The sequence below is a fragment of the Ostrea edulis genome, chromosome 7 (genome assembly GCF_947568905.1).
Source record: "Ostrea edulis chromosome 7, xbOstEdul1.1, whole genome shotgun sequence".
Taxonomy (NCBI): Eukaryota; Metazoa; Mollusca; class Bivalvia; order Ostreida; family Ostreidae; genus Ostrea; species Ostrea edulis.
The window spans coordinates 84,150,841-84,164,696 of NC_079170.1; positions in this window are offsets into that span (position 1 = coordinate 84,150,841).

The following is a 13,856-nucleotide window of genomic DNA, read 5'->3' on the forward strand; positions in this document are numbered from 1 at the left end:
TGATAAGGAGCGCCAAATTAACAAAAACTCAGATAAAAAGATCAGTTCAATTATTACCCGTAATAATCAATTGACGTGTGCATCAAATCAATCATTGTTCTCATCAGTTGATTAGGTGTTCACATCAATTATTGCGCCCATATATTAAATAATGCGCGCTGCCCATCAATTCAATGTATGAGAGCAATAATGGGTTTGCTGCGCGCATTTATTTAACTGATGACTGCAATACTTCAGCGCGGCATGTGATTTTGAGCTCCGTATAATTGATTTAATAATCTCTTTAATTCAATTGAAAATATCTTAATTATTTACAACGATTTTTGTACAAGAATCTAATGAGCACATCAACTCTTATATAGAGAGAAACACTTCAATTAATATAATGAATTCAAGACAGATCTAATTAGATAGTTGTTGTATCTAGAAGAAGTATTGCATGCATCAATTGAATAAATATCAATTCAATTGAAGAGAGCAATAATTAAATTATTACACACAGTAATTGAATTGAAGCGCGCAGTAATTGAATTAAAGCTTTTTTTAATTAAATTGTGGAGGGCATCAATTCAATTGTTGATATCAGTAATTCATTTGAAGAGAACAACAATTCAACTATAGCCTAATCAACTCATCAAAGTATTCAATGCTATAAAGAATTCAATCAATGCGCGCAATAATTCAGAATTGTAGATTTTAGTAATTATCTGAACATGTTTCATTGAATTGTTGCAAGTATCAAATGAATTGATGATATCTTCAAATAATTAAACTTATCTTGAATTTAGCTTCTTAGACTGAAAACCTTTTTCAAATCTTTTTAACATTAATTTCTGTTACAGAAGAGTATATTTTAGTTCAACTGACAAAACACTAGACAGCCTCTCTCTCTCTCTCTCTCTCTCTCTCTCTCTCTCTGATATTTATATAAATTCCCCAAAAAGTTTTTTTTAAGAAGTGGTTGAAACACTTGAGTTCCCTTTTAATTCCTTCAATCAACCGCCAGACTAAATGTAGTGACTTTCATGTAATATATCAAGTTTATACACTCTGTAGTGAGTTTCCGGTGTGTGTTCACATGTGACATCGTGTCGTAGGTATCAGGTGAAAATTCAATTTTGTTAAAGACGGATTTTCTATATTTTAAGTATCAGAGCAATATAAACAATTTAATCAATGCGCGCTAGAAATTAGAATAGTAGATATTATTAATTATTTGAAGAGATCTTCAATTGAATTGTTGCGCGCATCAAATGAATTGATATTTTCAAATGCTTAAAGATGTCTTGAATTATTTGAGTTTACGTTGATTTGGTGATTCATAGACTGAACACCTTGTTTAGATCTGCTTAATATTAATTACCGGTATTATATAATGAGACTCCCCCCGGAAAATTGGCTATATATAGTAAGCCCCCCTCCCCCGGAGGAGTTTGGCAATATAGTTAGACCCCCCACACCCACACCCACCCCACACTTATCAATAGTGAGCCTCCCTCCTTCGTGATTGGTCTGGATTTCCATCGGAAGACTGGCTATGGCATTTAGTGAGTCACCCCCTTTGAAGGGTGGCTATATCCCCTAACCCTAGTAGTGAAACTTCCCTACAATACACATACGTGGTTGGTTGCAATTTCATTAATATCTTTGATATATTGATTAAAGGGGTAAATTCTTTTGGCAGTCGTTCAACTACTGAATTGAATGCTCAATGCGCTTATGAAGGATCATTTTTTAATAAGATGCATTTTGCTATATAGCCAAATTTATTTAGGGGTAATACTGATAGTTAGCCAGGTTTCCGGTGGATGTGGTAGGGTTGCTTTATAGCCAGAATTTCGGGGGGGGGGGGGGGGGTAAATAGCTTGGGGGGAAAGCTATTCTTGTACTCTGTACAAGGACACAATGCATGAGCAGACGAATACATTTACTGTATATGTACATTTTCAATATCCACTCTTCGTCTTTTCATCAGACCTTATTTTTATTTGATATTATTGTGTAACACAGGACATATTATAAAATCCAACTTATACTGTGACATAGAAAATGTTAAAAACGGATATTGAACCAGTATTCGTGATTCAATGAAAGGCTCTATATTGTCGAATGATAAATGAACCTTTTTCAAAATTTATGTCGGGGAAAAAAATAGGAGTTTTTCCTTACTTTTATACCAAACACATAAAAAAAAAAAAGTTTAATCTCAATTTAAAAGGACTTTCATACAATGATAGACGATTAATAAAATGGTAAATAGAAACGTTTTAAATTTTCAACCTAGGACGTAAATATCCATCTGGATCCTCCATTATCCTAAATTCTCTGAAAGTAATTACTAAATGGCTAGGCATGAAGCAGATTTTCCGGAGGGTGAACCTACCGAAGGGGGTATACGCTACAACACCAGGTGTCTCATCCCATGCCCCACCAGGGCTTAACCATGGACGCACTGAAGGCATAACGCCGGACTATTCAGACCCATTGCCTCTGAGGATTGGTACACGTCCTCCAACCCTTGCATCCACTCCTTGGTAGAACATCAAATACCTTTAATTAATATAACTTATGATCAAATATATAGGTTACAATGTGACACTTCAAACCGAGGCTCTTCGGATATGAAGTCATTGAAATATGAAAATATTCATTGCTAAACACAACCTCATGCACTGGCCGAGAAGCCATATCGTCTGATATATAAAAAAAAAACTAGTTCTTTTAAAGGTACCAACTTTCCGGATAATATTTTGTGATAAACTGAAGTAAAACAATGCATAAAAGACTGGGATTTTATTTCAATAAACACATGTAAATTATAGCGAACAGGACTATTCCGTATACCAAAGTAAAGACCCCCCCCCCCCTTTACTTTAGTATACGGAATAGTCCTGTTTGCTGTAAAGGGGGATACTGTAAAATAAAAATTGTTGGGTTTTGTTTTGTTTTTTTGAAAATGGTTGAAATGCTTGAGTTTCCTGTGCTCTCAATCAATCGCCAGACTAAATGTAGTGACTTTCGGGTAATATATCACGTTTAAACACTCTGTAGTGAGTTTCCCGTGTGTGTTCACATGAGTCATGTGACACCGTGTCGTAGGTATCCGGTGTAAATTCAATATTTTTAGAGACGGCTTTCCTATATTTCAAGTATCAGAACAATATACAGATGTCCCACATTACGTAAAAATGAATTTATATTCTGGTTAGCATAACTAGAACATAGTGTAGTGAGTTTCAGGTGTAAAGTCTTGTGTAGTGAGTTTCGGCATTATGCACGTGTGTGTGTGTGTGTGTGTGTGTGTGTGTTGATTTTACCCATCTCCCGAGGACCATGATGTGAAAAAACACCAATAGCCCGAGGACGTAAATTTCTTGCGAGGACTTTTTTCGCGTCCTCGGAAGAAAATTGTCGGGATTATCATAAAATGTCCATACCAATCATTTGGTGAAATTTGGTAAAAGTCCTCTGATGGTAGGTAAAATGTCATTGTGTGTTAGACAGTCACACAGTTTTATCTGTCTGCCATTAACACACATGCATATTCCCGACTCGCCCGTATGCGCGCGCATTCATATGGCGGAAATGATGGAAAACCTTCGAGCCGATATGTAAGTATTCACAGCTTCATTTAACGTTGTTATTATTAATGAAAAGATAATGTAAAATGTTTGAAGTAAAATTTATACATTTAAACAAGCAGTTTAATGATAATTTTATCAATCAGCTCGTTAAACTAACAGGACAGCGAAAAGGAAAAGGCGTGGTACTTATGTACACTGTGGATGGAAATGATAAATACACATAATACATATTGATATCTACATATCTATAACCCTCCTTTGAACGATGATATGAACGACTGTAACGTTACTCCCACGTTTTTATTTACATTGACTTCATGATGTGATCAAACTTGTCTTACGGTGTAGAGTGTAATGTTGTTCTAAACACACAAAATAACCATGTAGGCTAATAAATGACATTTGGTGATAATATTTAATTCTTTACCATTCTAGAAAAAAAAAATAACGGTAGATTTATGCTAATGTCCGACTTTAAATAAATAAATATTATTTGATTTGAGAGGAAATTCGAACCAAAAATATTGTCACAAACACTTAATCTTTTTTTTCATTTTAAATCATTGGATGTAATGGGGAAAATAAACCACACTTTTCCAAACGTATTTTTAAAATTCTAATCATTGACCTTATTAATTAATTTCAAGTGTAATAGTACATGCAGAATAAATAATGACAGAGACAAAAAAATCCTATCATTCTTTTCATAATAGTAATTAAAATATGGATAGAACTTGGAACATTTACAGAGGAAATTTGTGTAATAAATTTTGGTGATCATATTAAATTTATATCAAGCAATACTATCCCCAATTCGAGTTTTTAATAATTGATCACTGTTCCTTATCTTCACCTTTCTAGTTCTGTTTATTAAATATACCTTGGCCATTAATTCATGAAAATTCAAAGGCCACTCGCATGAAAAGTAATTCATTGACGTGAAAATCCTATTGGACTGAGTTTTGAATCAAAAACGAGAGAGAGAGAGAGAGAGAGAGAGAGAGAGAGAGAGGGTGATTCATACTAAATACAAAATAAATAATTCAAGGTGTTTTTGTTTTTTGGGTTTTTTTTAAGTGATAAATTTCAGTAAAGGGTGTTTATGATAATGATACCATTAATTAGGCATATTATAGGCTTTATCAGTAAAAAATTAAATTCGACTGTTCTTAGATGTTTACATCAGCTTTCATCCGTGATGTCTAAAACCAGGTCCGATATATCATATCATATATTTCTTTCATTCTGTCTTCACATATGTTTATGAATTAGGTAATCGGATTGGTTTATAATTACCATTTCATATCATGTCTATATTTATGCTGTCGATTTGGACAACCGCGTTAGGAACGTATTATTCAAATCGTCTGTGACTGCACGTAGCGTTGATTAGCTTACTCTCGAATTGTAAACTGGTCTTCAGTTAGGAGAACCAGATGACGGAAGACCATGATGTCCACTAGCTTTGATCAGTTTGGAACTTGTAATAAAACGGTGGTAGGTGTACTTTATTGACCACTAGTATATTTATGTGTGTCATATTTAGTTTTAGCAGCATTAACTTGAAACTTTCATTAGATGTGCATTATTGATAACGGGGCTGCATATGATATACCTTCGACGACGACTGGGGAAAGCTAGCCGGGCCGTGAGTAGTAGTCTTGTATAGTGCAGTGTAAGCAGGCCTAACAGGGTATTATAAACATAATTGTTATTTTATGGCTATTGTAAGTTTGTCATTTTAAGCCCTAACAGTCTTTGTCACTAAGTAGGTTCAATATTGGCATGATATAATTTTTTTTTTATGTTATTCATGAAATGTCATGTTTGACAGGTTGGGAGCACATCCCCTATAGCGAGATATTCTTGCTAAAACGCGATTATCAAGGTTGTCACTAGAAATTCTTGAAGACGAGCTTGAGCAGCTTGCGTCCCACAAAAAGTTGATGAGTCCCATGAATATTTAATGAGTCTTTTTGGTATATTAAGACAACTAAATGGAAGCAGTACAAAACATCAATTTTAAAGAATTATTTTTAAACATTTGTGACTTGGCCTCAGACATCTAATTGTCCACGCTAGCAGAATTATTTCCCCGAATCTCCTATCATCACAACAACCCTATTCTACAGGTTGGGAACACTTCCCCTACAGCGAGATATTCTCGCTAAAACGCGACTATCCCTCTCTAGCGAGATTAAATAAATCCCATAAAACCGAGAAAAACACCTGTGGAGTACATCTCTTCGTGTTTCACTTGAAAAGAAGAAAAAGTGGTAAAATGTGCGATACATCTGCAAATATATTAATCAAAACAAAAACATGATGTGTATTGGATTTCAGACTGCTTCCCTCTTACGTAACAACTTTTATATGCAATTTCTTGACTATAAGGGCTGTGTGGTGCACCAAAAATTTCGGTGCACCGCGATTCATACCATTCGATTTGATGCACCGATTACAAATTCTGGGTTTCGGTTCGGATCAGTTTAGATTTTACATACACCAAAACAACAAGAATGGCGTCCAAGTGATGTGCAAAACGTGGATTTTTATGCAACAGAGATTTAAATCACTACCGTGTTGATATTTAGCATTATCACTACTCGTATACCAACAGAATATGGTCCGTAAGATCATTAAAGTTTATCTTTACATGACATATAGCATTTCTGTCAGTGTAGGGGTAAAATCAACACCTTAGATAATGACACAGATGAAATGTTTTGACAGTTTATATGAGAGAGAAGTAAATCAATAAAGAAGATATTTTCAGACTCGATTGATAGAATTGATCAATTTTTACATATCAATGAAAACAATATCTTATACATTTTAGATTGGCTGTAGATTTGTTTAACAATCCAAAAATTATGCAGCACATTAATATAACAAATTCTAATTAATAGACTCATGACTGTCAATGTTTTCTTTTTTCTCTCAAAGTTATAAAATGCCGTTATAAATAGATATGATGTTTACAAATGATCACAATATAGTTATTATATACAACTTAAATAAAATTAAATCAAGTATGCTACTCATTAAAATTATTAATTTTTGTGCTCTCATTAGATATATTTGACCTAATATGAACCGAATCGTAATGCTCTGCATCGAAACCGAACCAAATCGAACTAACACTGAATCATCCCAGCCCTATTGACTATATTGTCAATTTCATAGAAACAATTCGCATCATGTTGAGTTTGTGTCGCACTTATTCAGCATTGCACAGGATTTGCCATTGTTTTCAATAAAGACGCGAAAACACCTGTTTATTGTAATGTTTACTTTCTCGCTAGAGAGGGATAATCTCGTTTTAGTGAGAATATCTCGCTACAGGGGAAGTGTTCCCAACCTGTTCAATATTGAACAGCATTTTAATCAAATTATTATTGTGATCAGAAATAGATGCATACTAGTTTTGCTTCGCCCCTTGGGCCCCCACCAGGGCTTTGCCCTTGACCCACCGGGGGCCTCAAGGCAACCCCCAGCCGGACTGATGGGGTATATTTTCAACCAGTCCGCAGAAAAATTTACCAGTCCAACAGAGTGTTCCAGAAATAATTAAACATATTTCGTTAATGTTATTATAATGAAATTTAACTCAATATGCCTCTGAGTCAGACAATATTGTAACACTTAAATGTGGGATTTATATTTACAAATCAGATTCGTCTGATATCTACATATCAAAGCATGCCAATTGTGTGTATAAAATTTCATAAGTATAATTTCCAAAATGATGCTTTAGAAAATTAACCAGTCCCATCGGACTGACTAAAACAAATGTCAGTCAGTCCGCCAGACTTTTAACCAGTCACAGACTGACAGGCATATGTTAATTTCGAGCCCTGGATTGGACCTTTCGTGTCATGTTTTGTATATACACACAGCACATGCCATCCCCTTTTCGCCGTCATCGAGCCATAGTCTCCCCTTCTTTCCACTTCGGTAAAAACAGACACTTTCTTTTCGTTTGTAGTAACCCTTGCGTAGTTCAACTTCTTCTGGTTTGTTTAATTACATTTTGGAATTTGATACCTCAGAAATGTTTTGCAAAGTGGCAAAATCTCAACCAGAAATTAAACTTTCTTTATATTAAGACTCGGATCGGTCGGAAAGAAAAAATGTTGATCAGACAATTACGGTCACCACGGAAATTTGGGGTGCCCACAAACAAAGTATAGTCGCCAGTGCGAGTGGGTGAGCAGTAATTTGAAACCCTGTTCCATGATTTTTTCTTTTTCCAAGGAAAATTCACAAATGATAAAAACTTGTGAGAACAAAGGAAAAAAGTCCAACAGGCAACGGACACGAATGAGTGATGAACATGTTAGGGATTGTTTCAAGATCTAAATTATAAATAGAAAACATTCTTTGCAATTTTTCTATTGCAACAGGGGTGTTGATCATGATCAGAACATTCTCCTGGGGAATCCTAAGTTTATCAGAATGTAGGTTAAAAACATTTAAATAATGAATATTAAAATCATAATAGAAATAAGGGAATAAAAAGAATTTTTGATAATAAACGTATGGTTTGCGTTTTTAAAATTAACAATACCATGAATTATTATGATTATAAACTGATGATGTGTGTTTGATTTGTTAAACTTGTTGGTAATGGATATTTTGATTTAATTGTTTGAGTTCAAACACAACTTAATTGTCAAGTGTGAAAATCAAGTTTAAAAAAGACTTGATCTCTCATATTTTCTAGTTAGTTTTTTATCCTGGTACTTAAAAATTGATTTGAATGTGATAAATGTTTCAACACTGTTAGAAAATAGTACATTTAGATCCAAGAAACAAACATTTTTATGAACATTCCAGCATCATTACTATTTTCACAGTTTAGTCATGAAATAGACAGCATATCCAGGGAAAATATATGAAAATTATGATGATTATAATGACCAGAACAGTCTTGATTCAATTCTACTTTCATATATTAGATACATAATAATAATAATAATGATTGGTTTTATATAGTGCCTTTTCCAGCATGTATTAAGAAATTCAAATTTCTATAGACCATTCAATAGATACAGGGATTTATTGATTGAAGTTCTTTTACTACCAGTAAAGGGTACCTTTCCCCCTTTGACAACAAATGAATATTTCCCCTTCCGGGATCTAAGCAAAAATCCTTCGATTGTAAAAACTACACAAAATTGTATTAAAATTTTAACAAAAATCAGTAAAATTATATTCTACATCATTTTCTTTAATTATCAAAGTTTTACAATATAGATAATAATCAGTAATCAATCAATTCATATGACTTTTTTTTAAATAGATATTATAATCTGAGGTTGCCCCCATTCTACCCCTCCCCTGAAAGTTGATAATTGCATTGACCATCCATAATAACGTTGATATATAGACCAGGATATCAAATCGACACACTTCAGGGTTTGACACTTAGGCACGTCCGACCGAATGAGTCTACTAAATCGATTTACTAGTCCGACTGGTCGTGTTGAAAAAATAAACAAGAAACTTTACTTTAAACCATAAGATATTTTATTCTTAACTAAAAAAGAACAACTGTAGACTTTGCGAGCAATTTTGAACTGCATGATGACACAATTTCTATTTTTAGTTCTAATCAATCAGTCGCAGTTAGAAGTGATGTTTTATGACATCTACTCAATGTTAATGTGTGCAAAGTTATGTTTTAGATGAATTCATTTTCATTTTGTTTAAAAAACCCAGTTTATTTGAATCAAATATAAGAAAGTATTTATCAAATTAATAAATTGCGTTGTAAACAGCCATTTTTCGGTGTTGACATGTGCGGGAATGTCTATATTCTAATACAACTTCTTGTTCTCAAGGAAAGATGTCCCAAGAGAAAAAAAGTAAAAGGTTGGGAAGAAACAAAGCAGGGCTTATGAAATAGAGATTAAAAAAACGGTTGAGGTCATTTTATTTTATATGGACTAGAGAATTTCCATACCGGGTAGAATTTAAAGAAACAGAAAATGTGTTTGAAAATGAGAACACTAAATTGAATGACGAGATAAAGCTCTTTTTTGAGACAATTAAGTACGTTTTAGTTCATGCAAACTTTAAATGAGTGTCATTTGAATTAAGTACATTTAAATATGGAAAAACTATCAGTTTTTGGAAAGTTGGTCGGGGCTGGTGGATGTAAGGTCAGGTCTAGCAAAAATAATTTGAAGTAGCCCGACTGGTCTAGTGCTAAAAAAAGTAAATGTCAAACCCTGCACTGAGCGAGAAAGACTGTAAATAAGTGTACCAAGGATGTTTATTCATAATCTGATGTCAGAGTGATCGCCAAAATCTTAAAAGACCATATTGCCAAAATTCCTAGATCTATACTCTTTTTTTAGCTCACCTGAGCTGAAGGCTTGATCCAGTGAGCTTTTCTAATAAAAATTTGTTCATTGTCTGTCGTCTGTGGCGTCGTAAACTTTTCACATTTTCATCTTCTTCTTAAGAACCACTGGGCCAATTTCAACCAAACTTGCCACAAAGCATCCTTGGGTGAAGGGCTTTCACGTTTGTGCAAATGAAGGGCCGTGCATGTCCATTTCAAAAGGGAGATATTCACAAAAATAGGGTGGGGTCATTTAAAAATCTTCTCAAGAGCCAGGGGGCCAGAAGAGCAGAAATTTTCATGAAAGCTTCCTGACATAGTGCAGATTTAAGTTTGTTCAAATCATGGTCCCCAGGGGTTGGATGGGACCACAATAGGGGACCAAAGTTTTACATACAAATATATAGGATAAATCTTTAAAGATCTTCTTCTCCAGAACCACTGAGCCAGAAAAGCTGAAATTTTCATGAAAGCTTCCTGACATAATGTAAATTCAAGTTTGTTCCAATCATGGCCCCCGGGGGTTGGATGGGGCCACAATAGGGGATCAAAGTTTTACATGCAAATATATACTTAAGAACCACTGAGCTAGAAAAGCTGAGATTTACATGAAAGCTTCCTGACATAATGCAAATTCAAGTTTGTTCAAATCATGCCCCCCCCCCCCCCCCCTTGGGGTTGGATGGGGCCACAATAGGGGATCAAAGTTTGACATGCAAATATAAAGGAAAAATCTTTAAATATGAACCAAGTGACTCAGGTGAGCAATGTGGCCCTTGGGCCTCTTTTTAATTCAGTTAAGGTGGGCAGATGTATGAAACGTATTCATGTTAGAAATGGACATGCATTGTCTACATCCTTCTCTTTGCTAGCCTGTTTTGCTTTTTGAAAATGTGAAAATATGCTAGAACTGGTGACAGTTTGCACTTTAACGATTCAACTGTTAATTCATTTTCACACTTTTCAAGTCTCTGGTTGAATTATCATGATTATGAATTAATATTTATTAGCGGGAAGGGGATGAAAATCCAACTAATTTAGAAATATTAGTACACATGCATTTGGTTTCTCAGATAGCTAGCTTCTTGACATAGTTGAAATAATTATCTTTGTTGATATCATCAGAAACATATGCTTTTAAAATCAAAAGTGAAATATTAGAAAGCTTCCTGAGAGATAAAATGCAAAGTTTTTTGACTCAGTTTTGATTTTTTACTAATTTAACACCAATCTCTAGATAAACTGAAGTTGCACTCTGCTCTTTAAAAAAGGACTGCAATACATGGACCAATTTAAGGCATGTGTTTCTAACAGAGACTCAATATTTTTAGGTGAAATAAAACTGTTTTAAAAGATTTTTTTTTTAAATCAATCTTGAAACATGCAAATTTTTCATTTTAAATCTTATTTCCTAGAGCTGTAATGATATGCTGAATGGATATACATGTACAATATTTATAGCTTTAACCTACCCCAGAATGAAGTGTCATCCTTGTTATAATTTGAACCTTAAAGTGACTGGTTCACAATTTTTGAAACAATTTTTATTTTAAGGTCACTTGAGTAAATTAAGGTGACCTATTGCAATACGCAATTTCCGAGTTGCCCAATAGTTCTTTCTCTTTGTGGACCTTTTACACACAGTGAAACGCAAAACATACTATGCTTATCGCTGCCTTCTTATATTGCCTTAAGGCCGATTATTAGACATCATGCAACCACCCAATCTGCAGGGAAACACAATATTATTAAGTTTATTGGTATTTAATAATAAATTAGCTCAAACAAAAATCGATAATCACCATTTTTCTTTGATTAAAATAACACTCGTACAGAGGATGAAATAAAAAATAATTTCATATTTAATCTAATGGCCTAGCTAATTCAAACAAATATTATTCTTGATATGGTCAGTTTAATGTATACCAACGGCTGATATAAACAAAATTTACACATTCATTACTTTTATTTGTATTGACATAGCTAGTCTATAATATATGTATACATCTTGTACCCATGCACCCAAGTGGATATCTTGGGAAGTTGCGTATTGGTTGTCTTCCATCTTATGCATCGTCCAATTGTTCTTGAATTTGGTATGGAGCATCTTTGGGACAAGGGGGACATAAATTATAAATTTCAGGACTCCTGCACCCCTGGGGCCTTAGGGGTGGGGCAAAATTGACCAATTTTCTAAAAATCTTCTATGGCACCGCACATGTGTAAAGAAAACTAAATGCATAGTGATGTAGAGCAGGAAGGCCTCAATCTACCAAAATTGTCAATTTCATGATCTGCGGGTTAGGAGCTCTGACACCAGGGTTGGGCCAAACTTAGTATATATAGTGTTTATGTGTAAAACACTTAAATGACATCTTCTTTAGTGCTATTGATACTAAATTGAAACTAAATGGATATTTAGAAAGATCAGGTATAGTCCTCTAGGGCTGAAACGATTCACCAAAGTATTGATACTGTTCAATATGAACGCTCAATTCAATGTTCAATTCATTGCCTCGATTTTTGGTTCGATATGTTTAATACAAACTGGTTCAGTGTCTGTGAAATACATAAGACTCGGCCTGTACTTGTTATTTTTCTGTGCATGAGAGAAAAATAGTGCCAACTAAAGTTCAGAACGTTGTTTGCCTTGAGATTGCATGGTGAAAATAAATTAATGAACTTTATCAGTTTAAACTACAGGTATCTTACCATTTGGCATTTTGAAAACATTTTCCTTTTAAAATCAAGATTTTGATTCTTGATAATTAATTTATACTTTGATGTTATTTTTGGTTTCTTCTGTAAGTTGTATCATATTGAAAATAAAGAATTGTGGCATAAGTATAATTGCAATATGTATCGTATTGTGAAGGGGATGTATCGTTTCAGCCCTATATAGTCCTCTGCCAAAATTGTAAATTCGATGATCCCAGGAGTCAGGGGTTCTGACCCCAGGGTTGGGCCAAACTTAGTATATATAGTATTTATGTATTAATTTGCTGACACTGTATAAAATCTAAATGCATACTTAGGAATAGCAGAAAAGGATGTACAAAGAATGCACAAGTACACAGCGGGGTTATTAGGTGTCCCGGGTAAAATAACAAGTAATAACAGCATATTCATATAAAAGTAAAATTCTTTCAAGCGTCGCATATTTTTAGTAAAAATCGTTTGTCAATACATAATCAAACAACCCGTATCGCATGGGGAAATCCTTTGCTTAACTATTACGTCGTCATACAAGTGACGTAGAGCTATTTTTATCTGCTAGACTTTTAGTTGTTTATCACCTCGGTACAGGTGAAAGATGCACTCAAATCATTTGCAGTTTGGGCTTGATATGTTGACATTGATATGGTAAATTTAAGGAGTGATACGGATCAGTATACAATATCGTCTCAAATATAGCAATTTCCATAATTTCAACTCAAATGTCGGGCATTTTCCACATTCACATCCAAATTGTATCTAAACGAGGCAAAATATTGTACCTTCCATATCAAAATCCTTAATCTGCAACTATAGTTACCTTGATCGAAATAAAATACCATCATCTTTCACCTGTACCAAGTCGATATGTACATGCGTTGGTTTTCTTTTTTCCAAATGACTTCGATACACATAGGGGGCAATATCAAGGTCACAAAGTGATGTATAGATTACTTTACAGTCTTTCGTACACATACTATATATAAAAATATGAGACATATATTATCGAAGAAAAGGGGAGGGGGATCATCAGACAAAGAGATTTAAACACATACAGCTTGAACACTAGATAACGGCAATAAATAGCGAGAAAATATTACATTTTCCCCGCGATACAATTATAGACCTGTACGTTGTGACGTACTTTTATATGGTGACGTCATATGTAGTATGCAGTGCACCGAGGTACATTTTGTGATGTTTGT